The 19,590-nt window shown below is 40.9% G+C and overlaps 1 protein-coding gene across 13 annotated transcripts in view; it reads right to left on the bottom strand.

Annotated features, from left to right (window-relative positions):
* Positions 1-318: 318 nt before the first annotated feature.
* The window catches only part of LOC770248, a 44,231-nt gene continuing 24,959 nt past the window's right edge, over positions 319-19,590 (bottom strand). For 9 of the 13 annotated variants that reach the window (XR_005847658.2, XR_005847659.2, XR_005847656.2 and 6 more), the window contains one exon: positions 18,912-19,244. The gene's annotated coding sequence lies outside the window, so the exon portion shown is untranslated. Of the gene's footprint in view, positions 3,378-11,205; positions 11,361-18,911; positions 19,245-19,590 lie in introns of those variants that run through there. The other 4 variants (XR_005847662.2, XR_005847663.2, XR_003073418.3 and 1 more) reach the window with 2 other exon arrangements.

The raw sequence follows: 19,590 nt of genomic DNA, 5'->3' as shown, positions 1-19,590 counted from the left end.
CAGTTAATGCTCTCTTCACCCAAGATAGTAAACCAGACCCAAAACGGGAAGGAGGATCTGGGCTATTCTTTCACCTCCCTCCCCACCCCCAGGCTCTGAGCCGTGGAGGAAGGATCGGGTTGCAGTATTTTAAAGCTGGAGCAGCATGTGCACCTCCTGGGTACAGTGAGAGCGCTGGGAGCAAAGCTCTCAGGGCTCCCTGCTCCCGGGGCTGTGCCTTATCCACAGAGCCAGCCTCCAATTCCCCTCTATGTTCCCCTGCAGACGTACAATATTTGCAAGGATGCGTACGGATAAGAAAGTTATTAAACTGACTTACCTTTGGCACGTGGCTTTGAAAGCTTCCTGCTCGACACAAGTCACATAAGCCATACTGTCACAGTAGCTCAGCAGTGCAGGTAAAGCCGGCCTGTAAATGAATGAAATCAAGAAATCAAGTGCCTCTGCCTAATTTCTTAAGCTTAAGCAAACTGGATCGATTAGCACATTGAAAAATATCATTGCTGTCTCTTTCTCCCCACCACCTGAGTGCAGATGATTTCGAGTTATACCATACAGCTGATGTTAAATCTGTGCCAAGGTAGGAGATGGATCGTGGTTTGGAATGGAAGTTCAGGTTAGGGCCATAATTCTCTCCCTGCCTCCAAACTTTTAAGATCAGGACAATTAAAGCTGTCCTACCCCTCACTGGACCTAAGAGACAAAGTATGCATGCAGGATGCTCCACGGCTACGTGTGGTAAGGAACTGCAGAAGGAGGCCACGAGCCTTCCCCTGTGTTGGAATGGGGAAAGTTCTGGGGAGCAGTAGGAGATCGAGCACAGAGCACTGAATAGACTGTAGTGCCTAACTTAGTGGTTGGTAACCCTGCCCATGGCAGAGGGCTGGAACTGGATGTTCCTTGAGGCCCCTTCCAACCCAAGTCATTCTGTGACTCTATGATTCTGGGCACACAGAGATGAGAGGAGCTGTATAATCATGGGGTGACAAGACACGAACAGTTTAACCTTGCCACAGCCACTTCCACCTGGGCTCTGTGAGTTTTAAAAAGAGCAAAATCTCGTTCAAGGCTTAAAAGTACGTTGAGCTCTGCAGAGAAAAAGCCATATGTCAAATTCAGGTATTGTTAATGTAGTGGTGAAAATACACGATTTTAACATACAGACTGGCAGACGTTTCATTTGAAAGCAGGAATTAAAATAATGACAGGTTGTGTCGTGTGACAGCACACTTACCAACAAAACTGCCCTTTTCTCGTGCATGAAAGTCAACCATATGGAGGGAGAGGCTGCTGGAAATATGCAAGGGGCACAAAAATGGAGGCAGAGATGGGGGAGTTTCATGGAAGATGCTGAGTTGATGACCGGAGCCTTCAGCCAGGCTGTTACCCTCTTTACTTTCTAATGCTGTGCAAATGAATTAATCAAAGCGCACGCATTCTCTTGCAAATCAAAGGTTCTGCCTCTCTGTGCCCCTCAGGTCATACGTGACCATGTCCTGACCCTGACAGTCTGCAGTCGTCCTCAGCACGGGCACACACCTCCCTAACCGCTGCAGCCCATGTCTGCTGTGCGTTGTATGCTGCTTCCCCCTTCCTTGTTTTTATTTTACAAATCTACTTTAAAAAAATCCTGTTACCTTCTATGTATTCCTGCATCCTCCCTTGCACCGAGAAGCTTCTTGATACTTAAGCAAATGTTAAGATATAGGCAAAAATATAGGAAGAGAAGATTATTCCAGGCCACTTTGCAGAAAAAGGAATACTTTCTTTTATGGAAAGCAAAATCTTCAGCTGAAAGAGGCTCGTGTTTACATTATCACTAAAACTTCTGCTGAATGGGGAAGAAACAGTAACGGCAGACAGCGCTTCAAAAGGAAGTTCTGTTACAGCACAGACCAAAAAAATTTAAGTTCTTCCAGTGTAAAAAATACGTAGTCAATGGCTGAGCTTCTACATTTGCCTTCAATACTGAGCTGTGAGCGTGGAGTGCCCCACTGCAAGTCGTTAATGTACCCACCAGCCCTACTGCTCAAACCTATGCAAGGAGAGAATTAATACAAAGGCATTCATCGAGCGCAAAACTGAGATATTCTTTCACTGCAACTTCTGCAGCTCTAACAAAGACAGCATTCAAAGAATAAAAAATAAAAAAAGCATTTCAAAGAGCAGCGTAGATGCCGGGCATGGATTGGCTCTTCACTTAAAGACAGAGGCCGCAGGCCCAAAGGAATAACTCAGACAACGCAGACGCTCCAAGTTTCAGACTTTCAGGCTGGAGGCCTCCAGTTGGAACTTATCTCTGTTTTCACACATCAGTAGGTTCGGCGGAGTTAGAAATACCCAGCACGTACAAGGAAAACAATCTCTATCAGTGGATACAGCACGAACACGATAACGCAATGTTTTGCAAGCCTCGAGCAATTGTCAAGCCACTGCGCTTTGTCAAGGCAGCACACTTGACTGTCAGGGTCATCTAACCTTAGGTCACCTTCTACCTTCTCCCTGGCCAGGTCCCAGCACCTCCATTTACTCTCTGTAAGTGCTGCAGCACCCTGGAGGCAGGGGCAGAGGCAATGGGTGCTGCTGCCCCAGTAGGAGCAGCAGCTGCCTGGGTGCATCGCTTTGCGCCTCTGAGTTAAATGATCCTTATCAACTACCCCTCCAAACAGAAAAGAGAAGGACCCTACCTTATTCCACCTATTTTGGTATGGTTTTATATTTGCATTATTTTATTTCAGTGTTCGAGGCCCTTTTTCAATTAAATATAGCCACTCACAAAACACGATTCTTTTTGTTAGCTGGCTTGTTATTCCCTAGCCATACAATTTTTACTTAATCTCCTGTAAAGCAAACCTCTGACTCTTAATTGTTATGTTTTACAATAGAAAACATAATGGGTTTTCTTTACTACGTGATTAAGCCTTCCAGTTCCGATTTGTGAACTCCATGTAGACGGAAAGCGGAATTCAATTAAAATGTAGCAAAAGGGCACTTCATTTTCTATCAGTTTAATTAAATAACCATAGATGTACATAACGTGTAAGCAGAAGAATACACTTATCAGAACACGGTGCACTGCGAGCTGATTTATTCAGCCAGGACTAATCACTGCTAGCTGGTGAGCTGCTGTGATTGTTTCTGGTCAGCACGACCTTCAAGACTTCAGAGCTGGTACGTCTCATCCTCTCGCAGTCTTCACTCATGGGCTCGATGAGAAAGCAAAATAAGAGATTGCCTGCTTTTTCAGCTCTCCGTGGCGCTTTCCATTTTGAACATAAATGAGTATATTAAAAGAGCTTCAGCGTTCAGCGGGTTGTAGTTCCAGGCGCTCCGGCAGTGACTCCCAGCCCTTCAGTGGTTTGACTTGCTCTAAAAATCTGGCGTCAAAAAAAATGTGTCGCGTAGCACTTTTATTGTGTTATTTTAAAATACCTACAGTAAATGTAACCTTAGTGCAGGCTGCCCTACTTCCGTATTTAGTTTTAAGTGGTCTTATTAAAAAAAAAAAAAAAAGAAAGAAACATTTAAATAAAATAAAGTATACGTATATAACTCATTAAACTTACATTCCTCATTCCAGTAGGCCACAGAAGCAATAGAAAGTGTGGATTCCCTCCTTTCTGATTTATCAGCCACTTGTGCTATGGTGTGTTCAGAACAGAACGGGTTCCTACTGTGCCTGCTGGTGTACACACGAAGTTAAAGAGACAGAGCCCTGGCAGAGAGGTTTGCTTTAATTTGCTCAACACCTGAGGTGTTAAAAGTAAAGCCAAACAGGAGAAGCTTTTTGCTTTTTTTTTTTTTTTTTTTTCAGTGAAGCACTGGCTGTTCAAGTGCAGGTTTACCAGCGCCAGGAGGCAGAGCGTGGGAGGATGCCACAGAGGGCCCCAGATCCTCCATCCCCTCCTGTTCCCCTACCTTGAGTTCCAGCTGCACTCACCCAGGCCCATAGACTGGCAGTTGGAGAGAGTTTAAACGAACCAGGGAACTGAATGTAAGCAATGATGGCATTAAGCTCTGCTAAAGATAGAGGCTTCCCATTGAATTTCCTTCCTGCGTGACTCTGGAGCGTAATCCTAGCACCAGGACCACTTCTCAGGTGGAAAGGAAGAAAATTATTACTGACAAGGTCCAAAGGCTGGGATCCTGACCTCCTCAGTTTTGAACTGTGCCTTACAGATCGGCATTGCAGATCTGTGGATTCATCTGATTTGCTTAACATGGATCAGAATGTAATTCCTGCTCCCAAATCACTGTGTTGGAAACCAAGCTATCCTATGAATTCTCTAGTGTTTTGTTTTCTTTTTTGTTTGTTTGGTTTTAGTGTTTTGTTGTTGTTGTTGTTGTTGTTGTTGTTTTTGATAGGCTGAAAGATTTCCTCTCTATAGCAGAGAGATTCTGAAGGCAAGCGTAAGGAAGAAGAAAAATCTCTGGTCAAAATTACAGTGGTAACAGCTAGTTTCTAAAGAGATCAATTTTGGTTTAGGTAAGGGCAAGATTAAGCAGAGAAAAAGAGGTAAGGTAGAGACGTTTCACTAACACGTATTACAAAATTGTTGACTTGGGTTGGCTCTTGCTGGTTGAATTTTAGGAGGGAATGGTCCTGAAAGTATTGATTCATTACTGTAAGACTGGGCTAGCAGAGGTTCATAAATCAACTGTATTTTAGAATGGAAGAGAGGTTGGGCTGTCCATTAACCCACCTCTGGCTACAGGCATAGGCCAGTTCCTAGCCAAGTGAGCAGCAGGACCAGGACCAGCACACTTGACATTGCCCATGGGTGCCAGTGTTTAGCTCGGGTGTGTCCCTGGCTTGATGCGATCTGTCTGCTCAGTGACCTTCACCACATCCCTCCTCCACGTTCTTCTGCAGCCCCTCCTTAGATCCACGTGAGCTATCTGTACTATCTGTACTATCTTAAGGCAAAGAATGTCACAAGTATATTACCCACGTACATATAAAATAATACAATTTATTATACTGTTTGCTTTGAACTTGCCTACCGCCAGCTTCATCTGATGCACCCTTATTCCTGTATTGATAGTGAAGGCAGAAAGTTGATCCCTGTTCATCCTTTTCATGTGCCATTTTAAAATGTTTGTTGCTATTTTGAAGAAGCATCGGAGGGGCAATTAAAGTCTCTGAAGTAGAGGCTGTAGTCTCTGTGCTGGAAGCCTATTTCTTCTTAGCTCTCAGCTACTGCTCAGCCCGCTTTCTGTGGCAGATGCTGGAGCTGCTCTTGTGTGGCAGGCCTTCCAAGATCCCAGGGAACTGGAAGCTCCGCCGAGCACACTTGGGGAGAGCCACTCTTTCCCACTGTTAGGGATGATGCGTTGGAGGAAAAGATGCAGTCATGCATATTGCGCTCTTAAAGCCCTGCTGGCCTTTCTGCAAGCAGAATCTAAAAGAATAGTAAGGAGTGGAAATAAAGAGAAGAAAATCTGCTGTTCCACGGAAATCAGCTCCATTCTAAGAATATTGCTTGCTAAGAATTAAAGCTCAAGGAATCAGTGCAAACTTCAGCTGAGAGCTCAAGTAAAAACCTGAAGTAGTTCAAGCCTTTCTCTAAGGGAGCAAGACTTTGTTTCTGGAGTTTGGCAGCAGACCTTAATCAGGCAGAGCTGACAATAATTAGAACAGTGGAAGCTTGTGAGAATTTCCTAGTATTTCCATAGGAGATTCGTGGAATATATTCTCATTTTCCTTGCTACGTGTTTTACAAGGCACAGAAATATTTCTCAAGCAGACAGAAAGGTCCATTTTCTATTGGTGAGAAAATACTAAGAAGGATAGGTGGGACGTGTTTTCACTCTTAGGTAAAAATATAAACAGAGTCAGAAACCTTACTGCAAGGTAAGATATATTGTGTCCCAGTATGGAGGTATTCTGTAGAACTCCAGGTAGTGTCAAAGCTCTTACACAGCACAGTAGTACTGTGTTAGGGAAGTTAGGGAAGAGGTTAGGGAAAATGCTGCTGATGCTACGATACATGGACAGAAAGTCTTCTAATTTAGGTTTAAGAGTAACTTCAGTGATAGGTATTCTGTGTAAATCAAAATATTCTGTACTGTTGTGAAACAGTTTCTGTCAGTAAATTTCATGCGGGCAACACCCAGACCCACTTACAGCCATCCTGGGTTTGGCTGCAGGATCTGATTATTTCTTCAGAAGAATATTTTTGGCTAAGCAGGTACAGAGACAGTGCTGAAAGTTTCACACAACACAAAGAAAGGTAAAAGGAAAAGGCATCCACAACTCCTGTTCCTAGGCGGGTCTGCAGGGCATTTTTCCTGGAACTCTCAGTGTCCCTCCTGGTAGAATGGGGCACCTACTCTTGCCATGAATGAGTGCCCATTTAGGATTTCCCATTTGAAAATGGTTCCTCTGGAAGACCAGTCACTGTTGTTGGCTCCCCATTAGGGTGGTTAGACAGACTGAAGGTCAGGAAGGGTCAGAGCCTCTTAACAGTAACCCCAAAAGTTCCCTGGTGTGAGTCAGGTGAAAGTTACTGAAGATGGTCTTACCCCTCACTGGCTCGTTGACTAAACATATCATTGGTTATCACTTTGACTATCAGCACTTGTTCAGTAAGCCTCTGAAAAACAACCTAGTGTACTTCTGGTTCGAGGTAGTGGGTCCTGGCTCAGAGATACACAGAGAACATCTCCTGAGCATCACAGAGACTTTCCATGTGAGCAAATCTCCGTCCCTGAACAGGCCTATCATCCAGCCCGCAGGCATATCCAGTAGGAAGATGACACCATACTGAGGACCTGTGATTGGTTTGCCCTAAGTTTCATGAGTAGAGGACTTCTTCATGTGCCACACCATTTGATTTGGTGCTGGGCAGCAACAGGTCAACTTTGTGCAGAATGTAGACAAATTACAGTATGTCTAGTGAGAGACTGTAAATGCTAAGATGCTTTCAGTGAGCTTAACAGATGCTTGGAAGAGAATTTAACTGACTTGTTGCTGTTCAGCAACCCCATAACGAAGTGTTGCAAATCAGAATTGCTGTTTTTTTAGGTCTAGAACCATTGACTCTACGGTTTTTGACCTGTGTGACCTGAGTCAGTCACCTGTTGTGGCACTACACTTCAGTTTGTTATCTTCTGAGACAGTTGCTTTTTGGAATGAGGCAGGAAGAACACCAAAACAAAACAAATATGATTCATGAGGAGGATTTGTGAAGGGTTGCTCTCTGTAGAACAGTCCAGTGTTCCCATTAGGAATCTGTTGTGTGGGCCCCTGTATTTAAGGCACTTTGCAGGTTGATCTCGAGGATTAGGGATTGGTGAGGAAATTATGGATCCAACTCCAATCCAAATTTGAAATAGCAAACGGAAGTGTCACAGTACTGATGGCTCACAGCACAGGGCTAGCCACTCGCCTCTTCTGTAAGGAAAGTGGTAGGTACAGCAGCTTCTGTTAGCAATCCGTGGCGGCACATTTGCTCCTGCAATCTGTTGTAAAAGGGAATCTGTTTGTGGTGTTTGTTGTTTCTGACTGACTGGATAGCTTTTTAGGGAATAAGGGATAGAGGAGCACAAGGGAAGAGCAAGTCACACAGCTCTATGGACAGCACAGACACTACAGAGGCGATCGCTGCTATCAGGGCTCTAAATACATAAGGCGCTCAACACAAAGCCAGTCACTATCAAGGTCCCTGCAGGGAGCATCAAGAAAATAAAATAGTTCTTTTCAGGCCCTGGACTTCAAAATACATAAATCAAAGAGCTACCATATTGCTGATTACTCTTTCATCCCTTGCTATGTGCATGTGCTTGTGCTTGGAACCGCAGTCCTCCAGCCGACTTGCCTGTAGGTGAGCTGTGGGCATGAGTGTGGCCTAGAAGCCCAGAATCACAGCTTTTAGGACACTTAATATGAGACACTGCCTTAAAGCATAACTGTAGCTTTATTCATGGAATTTAGAAATAAACTGATCTTTAATTTCTTTTTTCCCCCTAGGGAAATCCCCTCCCTCCTTCCCTTACTGTCTGTTTCCTCGTGTCATAAATAGGATCTGAAGAATCATGCTAGGGAAAATATTAAACCTCAGTAACTCATGACTCTCTTATCCCTATAGAAGGAGACGTGTGGTATATTAATTCAAGCCATATTTCTTTATAGACAGTAGGAGACCTAATTTATTGCATGAAATTAATTACAGTATTACACATAAAAGTTAAATGAATCACAGAGTACTTACATTGCACTATTTCCACCTTTGTGGTATGATGGAAATAATGAAATCATGAATGTTTGTACTCACAGCACTGTTTAATGCCCCAAGGACAGAGAGCATGAGGGTGCTTCAAGTCATCCACTGATACCGTCTAGTAATTAGACTCTGCTCGTCCAAATTGTCCTTGTACTCACAGGGTGCATACACACCAGCAATGAACTCTATCTACTCAAGCTCTCAAGAAGCCAAAAGCACCCTAGCTGAGTTATTCACATGCTTCATAAAAACTGGGCAATTAAAGTTATTCTCTGTGCTTTGGCCAACTTAGATGGAAAGCTAGGCTGCATAAGTTAACATGCATGCAAACTACATCAAGAAAGCATCCTTCTTTTTATTACTGTTCCTGTGTATCACAATATAAGTAGGGAGAGCCCAGAAGTACGTACAAACTCTAATACTCCAGAGAAAATGTTTTCTTAATTCTGACCTTCTCTTAACTTATTCCTCAAAATTGGCCACAGGACTGTCTTTCTGAAGTACAGTTTCTAGCACTTTGTTCAGTCTAATTTTGATTATGCTAAGTAAGTGGATTACCATGTCTTTAAAATAATACCGAATCTGTTAAGACAGAATTACTCAAACCAACTGCACACCATGTTTTCCCAATTCTATCCCACCTTCCAATTATACGTTCTCTGTAGAAATACAGAATCGTAGAACGGCTTGGGTTGGAAGGGACCTCAAGGATCATGAAGCTCCAACCCTCTGCTGCTCGCAAGGCCACCAACCTCCATATCTAATGCTAGACCAGACTGCACAGGGCCCCATCCAGTTTGACCCTGAGCACCTCCAGGGACGGAGGCCTGTTCCAGCACCTCACCACTCTCTTGGTATACTCTCCTTGTATCAGTCAGCCCATCTTCGATTAAAAAAATCTTCTGTTCTCTATCACATCATTCCAGTTTAACTGTGAATGGTTGTTTACCTCACTCAATCAAACAGCGTATATTCTTTTCCTTCTCAGCTGCCCCTTAGTAATTCTTACTGCTTCTAAATATCCTTATTTAATCCATAAGGAATATTTTCAAAACTGTTACGTGACAACATTCATTGGCACCTTTGAAATAGCAGTTAGAGCATTCTATACTATGAGCTGTAGGGTTTTTTTTTCCTGAGTATCATATTATCCGAAGTAGATTACAGACACCTTGCTGGGCATTGGTTTTCTTAATGGCCGCATTGGGCCTCTGAAGACACTCAGAGAAACTACATTTGTCTTCCTAATAAATAGCCTCTGGTTAATGAAATATTTTCTTTAGTCTGAAAAAATAATGCTAACTGGTTGATAAAATATTAAATGGGAATGTTGAAAATATAGTTAATATTTTATAACTTCAAACTACAAATGTGAGTATTTGATTACTAAAATTAGAGACTTTATGCACACGTTGGAAAGCAAGCTCTGAGAAGTGGACAAACTTAGATTTTGATTTGAAGTAAAAGAAGCCTTAGTAGTTTCTCATTTTTCTCAATTTGTTCGATTCATCATTCACAGCTCACATCATTCTCTCTTCATGAAACATCTTGGATCATAAGCTACTACTTTAGTTTTCATGAGAAAAACTAAAAAGTGTGAATTAAACATTCTGAAGGTATTTGCTAGACATGGTTTTCCCATAGCTTCTCTGAAGAAAACTGGTTTTCTTCTAAACTATATTAATATAAAGGAGCAATAGTATGTAGTTTATATTCTTGTTCCAGAGCGCTGTGGCAATTCTAACATAAGGCATACTTTGCCCTTTGCAAACAAACTTATAATGCAGTCAGTTACTGTTGGTAAATAAGACTCCTAAAATTACATACATCAAATTGACAACAATCTTTGTCTGGACTGCTTTTTGTTCTAAAGGCTTTGAGACTATAGTGGTCTTCTTCTAAGTCGGTTCTCAAATAACTTAAGTAGATGTCTCCTACTTCAGAAACTCCTTAAACCAAGCCCTGGTCCAGTCTAGATGACTCACGTGCCATGCAAAAGAGGAATGTTACACTGGAGCTCCCTGGTTCTAGAGCAGGATAACAAGACAGGTCTACAAAGTGAAAGGTTGCTTCTTCTCTTACTTTCTTACTTAAGCCTTCCTCTTTGGGAGGTTAACTAAGCAGAAATCATTTGAGTCTCTGTCTGCTATTCACGTTTTTAATACAGCTGTTACTAATAATTGAGAAGTTTCTCACACCGTTTGAATGAAGGTACAAAAAATACCCATTTTCACATATTCACAGTCTTTGCTGCCACAGACCAAATACAAGAACTATCGCTGCAAAATGAGCACTTCAATTTGAAGACTTTAACTATTGTTTGAGATGAACACAGACATTGTCAAGCAGCGAACAGATCTGCGTTTTTACTGTTTATCACGGTAATAAATATAATTAAAGGCTTTTCTCATTTTCCTTCAGATTGAGTTTCTTAGAAAGAACAGACGTGCTCATCAGGATTCTGAGCAGAATGAACTCTGTCAGGATTCTGAACAGGCAAATGATCCTCATCCCTCCAGTATCCTTGCTCTTCTGCATCACGTATTTTATGTTCTACCAAAAGCATATATGTGAATGATTCACTTTATGATCGAGGCCATGAATGTCAGTAACGTGATCCATACATGTTCTTTAATGTTGTTTTTGAGTACAGGACGATAAAATAAATTGAGGTTTGGAGCAAAACTACAAGCGATGCTTTCTAATATCACTAACTAATTTCACTTGGGGTTCCATTATGACAGCACAGATACTAGGTTTCATTTTTATTACTATCAGACTTCACTTATCACAGCAAAAATAGGCTGCTAACCACAGAAAGTAAAATCGATCATCAAAGTTCTGGTTTTGCTTAGGAATCAGACTGTTTCAGATACTCTGTAAAGTAATACACTCTAGTTATCTATTTATGACTTAAAAGAAACTACATGTGTTTTGAATGCAGTATATTTCCCCGTAATAACAACAAAGCTATACATACCTGAGGAACACGTGCTGGAGCTGGAAGTCAAGGGAAAAGTGCATTGCTGGTGCTGGAATGAAGGCACACAGCCTCCTATGTGGAGGGTCACATAGTGCAGTCAGGGTGCCAGCGCTGCTTGCACAAATAGGTGAACTTTTATCCTTGTCCATGATCTGCAAATAGAGAGTACATGCATGTGAAGGTTGGAGTTAACATCGGTGAAAATTAATTAATACAAAAAGGCGTACAAAAGACAAAAATACTTCTGTTGATAAAAAGATGCCTGCAATTTTAATGATTCATCATGCATTCAGACTAGCCGACTTCATCTCCGCGTTTCGTAATTTATTTTCAAATTACTTATTAAGTTCCAGATTATTTATTGAGTTCAACTGAGCTAACAGAGTTAGGAGAGAAGATAAATGGAAGAACACTGTAAGGACGGAAACTTGTTCAACGTGTTCTAAATTGCCAGTGAAGAAGATGCTCCAGCATCTCTGGATAGTACAGTTCCAGTCATTACCCGTCCTTGGACTCAGAAGTGTTTCACAAATAGGTAGCCTGTTGTTCTTTGCTGTAAATTAAGATAATCTTTTCTTGTCCTCCCATAACAGGCTACAAAAGACAATCGATGACTGTCTTCTTCACAATAATCTTTAGATGTCAGATTCTTCTATTTTCCCCTCAGTCCTCTCTTCTGTAGACTAAACAAACACAGCTTTTCCAAACTGCGCCTTACAAACCTCGCTCTGCAAAAGCCTTTTCACTCGTGTTCTCCTAGAGATTCTCTTTCACCTGGGCACTGAAATTATTTCCCTTTTCTAGATTTTATTTTAACACAGAGGTGCAATTTTATTTGCTTTTTTTTCCCTGGCCATTTTGCTCAACCGCTTTGTTGTTTGTCTGAGTGATTGATTTCATTTCTTCTGTAAAAGTAGATTCTGCCAACGTCATCTGGAGTTTGGTGGTGGTGTAGAGCAGTAGGCCCTGCAGAGCCTTGAAACAAAACGCATCTGTCCATTTTTTCAGTCACTTTTTTGGAAATCAGTAGTGACACTTAATTCTCTTTGAATGATTCACTCGTTCTCGTTTTTTTTTCCCCCTTTCAAGTAGTGGATGGAGCGGGGGTTTTGTATGCCTTCTCTTTTGTAATACTGAACCTTTAGGTGTAATGCCTAAAACAAGAATGGCAAAAGTCTTAATAAATGAGCAGCCATATAGATGGACAGAGAAGCGTAAGTATTGTTTGCTTTGAGAACCAGGCAGAAGCAGAAGGAAGGTTTGACTCAAAGCCCACATCCCTCTCCCTTGCCTCAAAACAGATCACAGCACCTTCTGAATCAGAGGCAGAAGGATGCTGCTAGCTGAAATATTCAGTGGAGTCCCTTTTGATGATTACACAGTTACTAGTTTGTGGTAAACGCGTGTCACATTCTGCACTGTTTTCAATATGAGTTTTGTCTGAATAAAGCCGAAATATTCTGGACCAAGAAAAATAAAACAAAGGATGTAAGATAACAGATCAAAGAAGTGCTTTAAATGCTGCGGTGGCTGTCTTTCTTCACATTTATTTCCAGCTGCCTGCCTTTGGAGAATCTAGTCTCTTTGCTTTCTTAATCAAAGATAGTTTGTCCCAGGAATCTCCAAATTATTTCCTTGGAAAGAAAGACAAAAAGTGAAAAACTGGTCAGAGGTAGCCCAGATTTTCTGCTTCTTTGCTCTACTTCACTCACACAAACTATACCACAGTCACATACGAAAGTTCTTCTAAGAAGTGGTTTCTTCGGTTTGGTTTTACTTTTTAATATTCATATCATCTATTCTGAGGGTAGTTTCATAATGAATTCCTGAAATTTAGTAGTTGTTCTCTGTAATCTAACTAACCTAGCCGTTTGCAAAGCATCCAGACCCCACAGTACCCAGGTGTGCTCCCTGTGACGATGGATTCTGTGGCTCCCAGCAGCTCCTGCTCACAGCCATCCATTTTCCACATCAGGAAAAGCCTTTTCACACCTTCTCTGATGATTTCTGATGCAGTCACCTCCTGGACATACTGAAGCTTAGCTGCCCACAGCTCCCAAAAGCAGTGGGGAAAAACCCTTTCTCTGGGAACAGAGAGGCGACTCCTCAGCACATGGCTATTTAAGCAAGAGTGATGGGCATTGAACATATTCACAGTGAGCAGAGAAGCAGTTTACAAACACTTCTCCAGCAGACAGTTGTACCTGTGCTATCTGCTGTATTTTTCTGAATCTCTTTTCAGAGAAGCCTTAAAATGACTTTTTTTCCCTCAAAACAGGAACTGCCAGCTCTGACAGTTCAGACATTAGGCTCAGAGAGAAGTGGACAGCTTCAAGCATTTTGTTTGTTTCATGCCATTTCCTGAAACTGAAATTACAGAATTTTACATAATGCATTTGCATTTCAAAATTACAAGGTCATTGTAAGAACTGTTTTTTTCCAGCCAGATATGTAATACATGTGACATTGGCTTTTTTTTTCCCTCTATCCACGTGTATGCAAATCTACTTTCTTCACCCTGATGTTCTCTTGCCTTTACTGATGCATACTTTCTGTTATTTGCAAGAATAGAACTATACTAAAGCCAACGCCACAGAATCAGACGTTAATACTGTAGAAGTGATTTTGCTGAACGTATTTCCCCACCACATTGCACACATATGGATGCCGGCAGTACAGTAAGGCCAGAAAAGGCCACTTAGTTCCTCCAGAGTCCTGCACTTCTTAAGGACTGCTTCTCCAAATAAGCTACGCTAGTTAATCTATAGACAAATCTATGCCTGAATAGCTGTTAAGATGGTCTGTTTGTTTCCCAGCGTTACATCAAGAATTGTTTCCTATTAAGCTGTTTCCAAACACCTGCTCCCAAATTTTCCTTCTCAACTTCTGGCCATTTTATTTTGATCTGCAGCATCCAAAAATTTTGCCCAATTTATGTATTTATGTCCCTTATATACTGAATAGATCTAGTCAGTATCAGGCATACATAAACTTTAATCGAGCAAGATCAAGTTGTTTGTGTATTTAATAAATTCAGCAAGTTCTCATAAGAGTGGTGACCTTGTTCTGAATGTAGGTATCTTCCTTTGAACTGCCTGTGACACTTCATACCGAATGCCTCGAACATTATAGGTGTGGTTGTAGCAGCACTATACGTAACAACTCTAAAAATCATTAGCTCCTTAATTTCATCTATTTTCAAATCTAACGTACAAAGAGACAGCTTCCTTCTTATAACCCCCATGGCATTCTGATGCATTTCTTGAGTTTATGTGTTAGATCAATATTTCAAGAACCAATTTTGCCAAGTAAAGTGTAGAGATCCTGAGCACTCACCAGAGGAGCTGAACCCCTTGCAGAATCTGCACATCGTTTGTTTTGTCTCTCTACATCTGAGTGACTTAAATGACAGTATCCAACTGAATGCTAGCAGATCATGTTCTAATATTGTTCGTCTTGCCATGTTTTCTCTCTCTCTCTTTTTTTTAATGTTTTCAAAGTTAAGCAGTTAATCCCAGGTCTTAAAATAGTCCATGAATGTAATGTTATTTCCTCTTTTTGTGTATCCCACACGTAGCTTTCTACAACCTGTAAAATCAGAAGCAACAAATGAAAACAACCGGTGACCTCACTAGGTCAAACTTTGACCTGGAACCTAATAGTAATTACATCACATACTGGCAAACTGTCCAAGTAATTCAGAGATTATATTAATCCCAAGATATTATTGCATATCCCTTTCAGAAATCTGTACAAATATTCAGTAAAGCACTTATTCCATCATGTGCAGGATGAGATCACTACTCCGCAGTATGCTTGTTTCAGCATCAGATCTTTCTCAGAAGGCTAAGAACAAAACACCATAGCCAAATGCATTGTATGCCAGGCTTGTATCCCAGAAAGAGCGCCACATACATAGGTTTCAAAATGCTTTATATTAATGAACTAAATCTACCCAGTCATATGCTAACTTCTTTGGGTTGACAGTTGAACTGGATGATCTTAGTGGTCTTTTCCCACCTTAATGTTTCTATGATTCAGTGATTTTTTTATTGTAACCTTGCTTCTTCAAAAAGGACATTCATTCAACTACACGACTTTCCAATTTCATTTAAAAATACAGTAAAATAAGCACTGCTTTACCTTTTGCTGTCTTCCTCTGACTTTAATGTAGTGATTTATTTTCAGATTTTCTTTGTTATTGTTAAGTCCCTTTACATCAAAACTTACACATTCACTGACATTTCTGTTGAAGAATCTATAGTCTGAAAGGTATCTGTAGATGACTGGCTTTCAAGCCATTGCAGTTCTATCTTAGAGCAGGCCGTACAACTGTAATTACTGCCAGGTGCACCTCGTTCATAAGGTTGATCTGTGTTACTGGGCTGAGCAGGGCCCAGACACGTGCTTGGGCTCTGCCACGGGACAACCTATGGCTCTGAGCTGTTAGTGTGCTTTTTGGTGTGCTTCTGGGCCAGGCCGAGAAGCTCTGAGGTGAAGGCACAGCAAGGTGTGAGGAGCAGCTATGGGCTGGGTATTGTGCTCGGCAGGCAGTAAGAACAGCTGCCAACCAGAAGGCCAGCTGTGTGAATGGGAGCTGTGACACGCTACCCACCTGCAGCTGCACCGTGGCCCTTTTGTTTTCTAGCACAGATGCCTAAGAAAATAAAGGCAGAGACTCAGTGCATTGCCTCCTGCTCCTGTTATCAGAGAGCTGCTGGCATGGAGAGGCCCCGATGAGCTCCCTGCGGCCGCAGCAGGAGGGCTCGGCCTGCTCAGCAGCAGCACAGAGGCTGGGCCGTGGGTGCTGTCAGATACCTGTCCGTATTTACAGTTACCACGTTTGTTTGCTGTCTCTTCAACTGGGGAAATCTGTTTTATCTTCGCACAACAGCAAACTCACCGTTTGCGTTCCCAGTTCCTTTTTCTTTTTTAGCTGTTTAATATTTTGTGTTTTACTTCAGTAAACATTTGTTTTCAGGGGAACCCTACTCTTATTTTATTGCAGTGTTAGTGTTGAACCAGCTTTCTCTGTTACTCTCCGAACCCTGCAGTTCTCTGCCATTGATGCTCACAATACGATTCCTGTTTTTCTGGCCTATATATTGAACTACAAGTACCGTACATACTTAAGGTCTTCATTTTAGGCTGGTTGTTCTGGTTTTTTTTTTTCCCGACCGCAGTCAGATCCAGGACTGGATTAGCTGCTATTGCTTCTTCTAGTGGTATTAATAAAAAATATCCTATATCTTGGATATAATAAATATAGTATTAAAAATTTTCTATATCATACCAATAACTTGTAGCCTATTTGGGAACACTCTTGCACATAATCCAAATTCCTCTTTTAAGCTTTTTCACACCCTTATTTTCATATACATAGCACAGTCCTTCCTCCCAGTCCCATAGAGAGTCACATGAAATAAACCTTCCTCACAGCCTTCATGGATCTTCCATTTTCATGTGTAATATTACTTCTGTGTCTGCCAGCCATGTGAACCGCAGGGGCTGCATGGAGGGTGGCTGTTTTTATAAATTACACTCCCTCACCTGATCTTCCTTATATAGAAACAGATAGTTATATTCTATTTATGCCTTAGCCAGGCTTGTTTGTAATGCGATCAAAAAGCATTTCATGGAATTTGTTGTGGCACTGCACCCCTCAAGACCACGTGCACCTAAGCTGTGTTTATGAACAGAAATATCTCATTTCACATGATTACTTCCTGAAGGAGTTTCTAGATGATGTATATTTTCACATCTCAGTGTAGTGGTATTCGCACAACTTCATTCTTCTCTTGCAAGCGCTTATTTGCTCAAAAACTTGTCTTGCCTTGTTATTATTTCCAGCTAAGCTTTCCTCACTATTCTTCATACACTGAAGAGAGAGAGATTTTAACTGGTTATTTTTACTGTCACCCAAAAATTGCAATTAAAAAAAACCAACACAAACTCGAGTGTAAAAATACTTCTGTCTTCCAACTGTAACCCTATTATTTTAGGTTAGTAGTACGGTTAAACAAGCAGTAGTTTTGTACCTTACGTGATGCCAATACAGTACTCCCAAAAACAAAGTTGATTCTCCCATGCTAATTCACTTTCATGTATTTCCCTCTAACAATAATATGCCAATCTTAAAATTGTATTATTTTTCATGATAAGACCATGTTCCATAACTACTGTAAAACTGATAAAGGTATTAAGTAACAGTTTGTTTCAGGATGTTATTATATTACATTAAATAGTTAATGAAAAGGACAGAACTCCAGCAGCGATAATTTAACTGTATGCATGCCATTTTATATAATGTGAGGATAATACTAATAGGCTTTACATAGTTTTTAGAAGTCTTTCTTCCTCGCTCCCTGGATAATTTTTGTATGGTTCATTCAATAAAATTAATTGCAGCAGATCCATTCTAATAAAAAACTTACCACTATTATTATACAACCCAAAACCTCGTCTTCCATATAACTACTCCTGGGTCCAATATTGTTCTGCTTTCTAATTCTTGTATATAATGACATCCTCATACTCAGAAAACAAATCTGACATTAAAAAAAAAAAGCTTTTTTAATGGACTCAAAATTATGCAGAATCCTTCTTGTAATTACACTGGTTTAAAACTTCTGGGCATCGCAAAGGATATTCTCAGCCACATCCATGCATTTTGTCATGAGTTACTACCGTTACTGTAAGCTATCGTAAGTACCAGAAACCAGAGAACCATATTGTACATATCAGAAAAATTCCAGAATGTCACTATTTTATCATGTCCTTAGCTTTCCTTTCACTGTACTAACTCAAATCCAGGGAGTTCAGGTTGTGCAGAGAACATTTAGTAAAGATTACAACATGTGTAGGTATCTACCCCTCAGAAAGCATTAACTTTTATTGCAGATTTCTGCTATAGCAAAGCATGATTTATAAAAAAAGACCCACTACTTTTATGGACGTACATCTTCTAGTTGTCTTTCTTTCTTTTTTTCACTCTAACTGCTTACATTACTGTCTATACAGAGCACTCTTTGTGCTGGCATTTCCTCTTTGATCTATCTGCAAATAAAATCTAAATACTCCTGCAACGCCAATTATGAATGCAGAATGTTTGCTTTCTTTCAGATGCTCCTTTTAAGTTAGCAATCCTATACTGAACCAATACCTTAAATTTGTATTTTAATGGGAATGTTCGTGCCTGTCCATAATTATTATGCCATTGATGCGAATGGTGTGGTACTCTGATCCTGTGAGGCATGTGTGGCATAAAATACTCGAAATGCTGTCACTGCGTTGTTAAGTTTCTTATCTACTGGAAGTCCTGAAACAGCACATCTGCTCGTTGTTTAGAGATATACGTGATCATGCTTAAGGCAGTAGTTTAGGCTGATGGACGTATACGTGAGAGAAAAAGGGACTGGTTTTGGACCAAGAGACTTAGGAAAGTTCGGTGCAAAAAGGAACAGGAAACTCAAGCTAGTAAAAGGAAGTAAAAAAGGAGAAGATAGAGAAGGAAACAACAGGAGAGATCTTTAAGCAGTGGGTCTGAATAAAGAAACTACTGCCACAGGGAGGAGGACAATGATTTTATGCTTTAGTAAGTCAGAACTTGCCAGTCCACAGCTTTTAAAATATAACCCACTTTCTGCAAGTGAGCCACGTAGGTCTCCATATTAAAAATAAAAGAAGACTAGTGCTATATTTTGTTAAATTTAAATGACTTTAATGCGGTTCACGTTTGATTTTACATTTCTACAAACATCTTGAAATTACAAGTTCATTGGGAAACCAGCACACTTAATTTGCGGTCGCAGCAATACTTGTAGGTGATTCAAAGCCATACAACAAAATCACAACAGTGCCATCTTCTTCTTTTTCTGTCTCTTCACTACAGTACTCTCTCTCACAGAAAATACTGATGTCAGCATCAGAGGGAATGGTCAGCAGTCATCCAGATGGGGAGTTAGGACAGTGCTGTCAGGACGGGAGGCAGAGTGGTCAGAGAGGGAGAGAATGAGAAGCGTCGGAAGAGATGGTAGCTAAAAAAAGCCAGGGAAAGATAAAAAGACAGAGAAAGATAAGATAATAAGATGAAAAGAGACAGGAAAAGGAAAAAACAAACAGGAAATGCACAGGAAATAGTGGCAGTAACAACTGTACTTACTCATTTTATAAATGGTGCAAGAAGAACAGTGACAAATAAAGGTAGCTATTCTTAACAAACAGAAAGGTCTACAGAAAAGACCCAGTATGGCTTAGTTATTCCTCTCCTCTGGTGACAGTCCACTCACTTAGCTTTCAGTTTAAGCCAGGCAGTGCAAGGCAGGATCCCTGTGAAGCCAGTAGACTGAAACGGGCACCTCCAGAGGGCGATTCATCCCATCC

This window comes from Gallus gallus, chromosome 1 (assembly GCF_016699485.2).
Source record: "Gallus gallus isolate bGalGal1 chromosome 1, bGalGal1.mat.broiler.GRCg7b, whole genome shotgun sequence".
Lineage (NCBI taxonomy): Eukaryota > Metazoa > Chordata > Aves > Galliformes > Phasianidae > Gallus > Gallus gallus.
The sequence above is the reverse complement of the archived record's forward strand: the minus strand, read 5'-3'. Positions and strand labels throughout refer to the sequence as shown.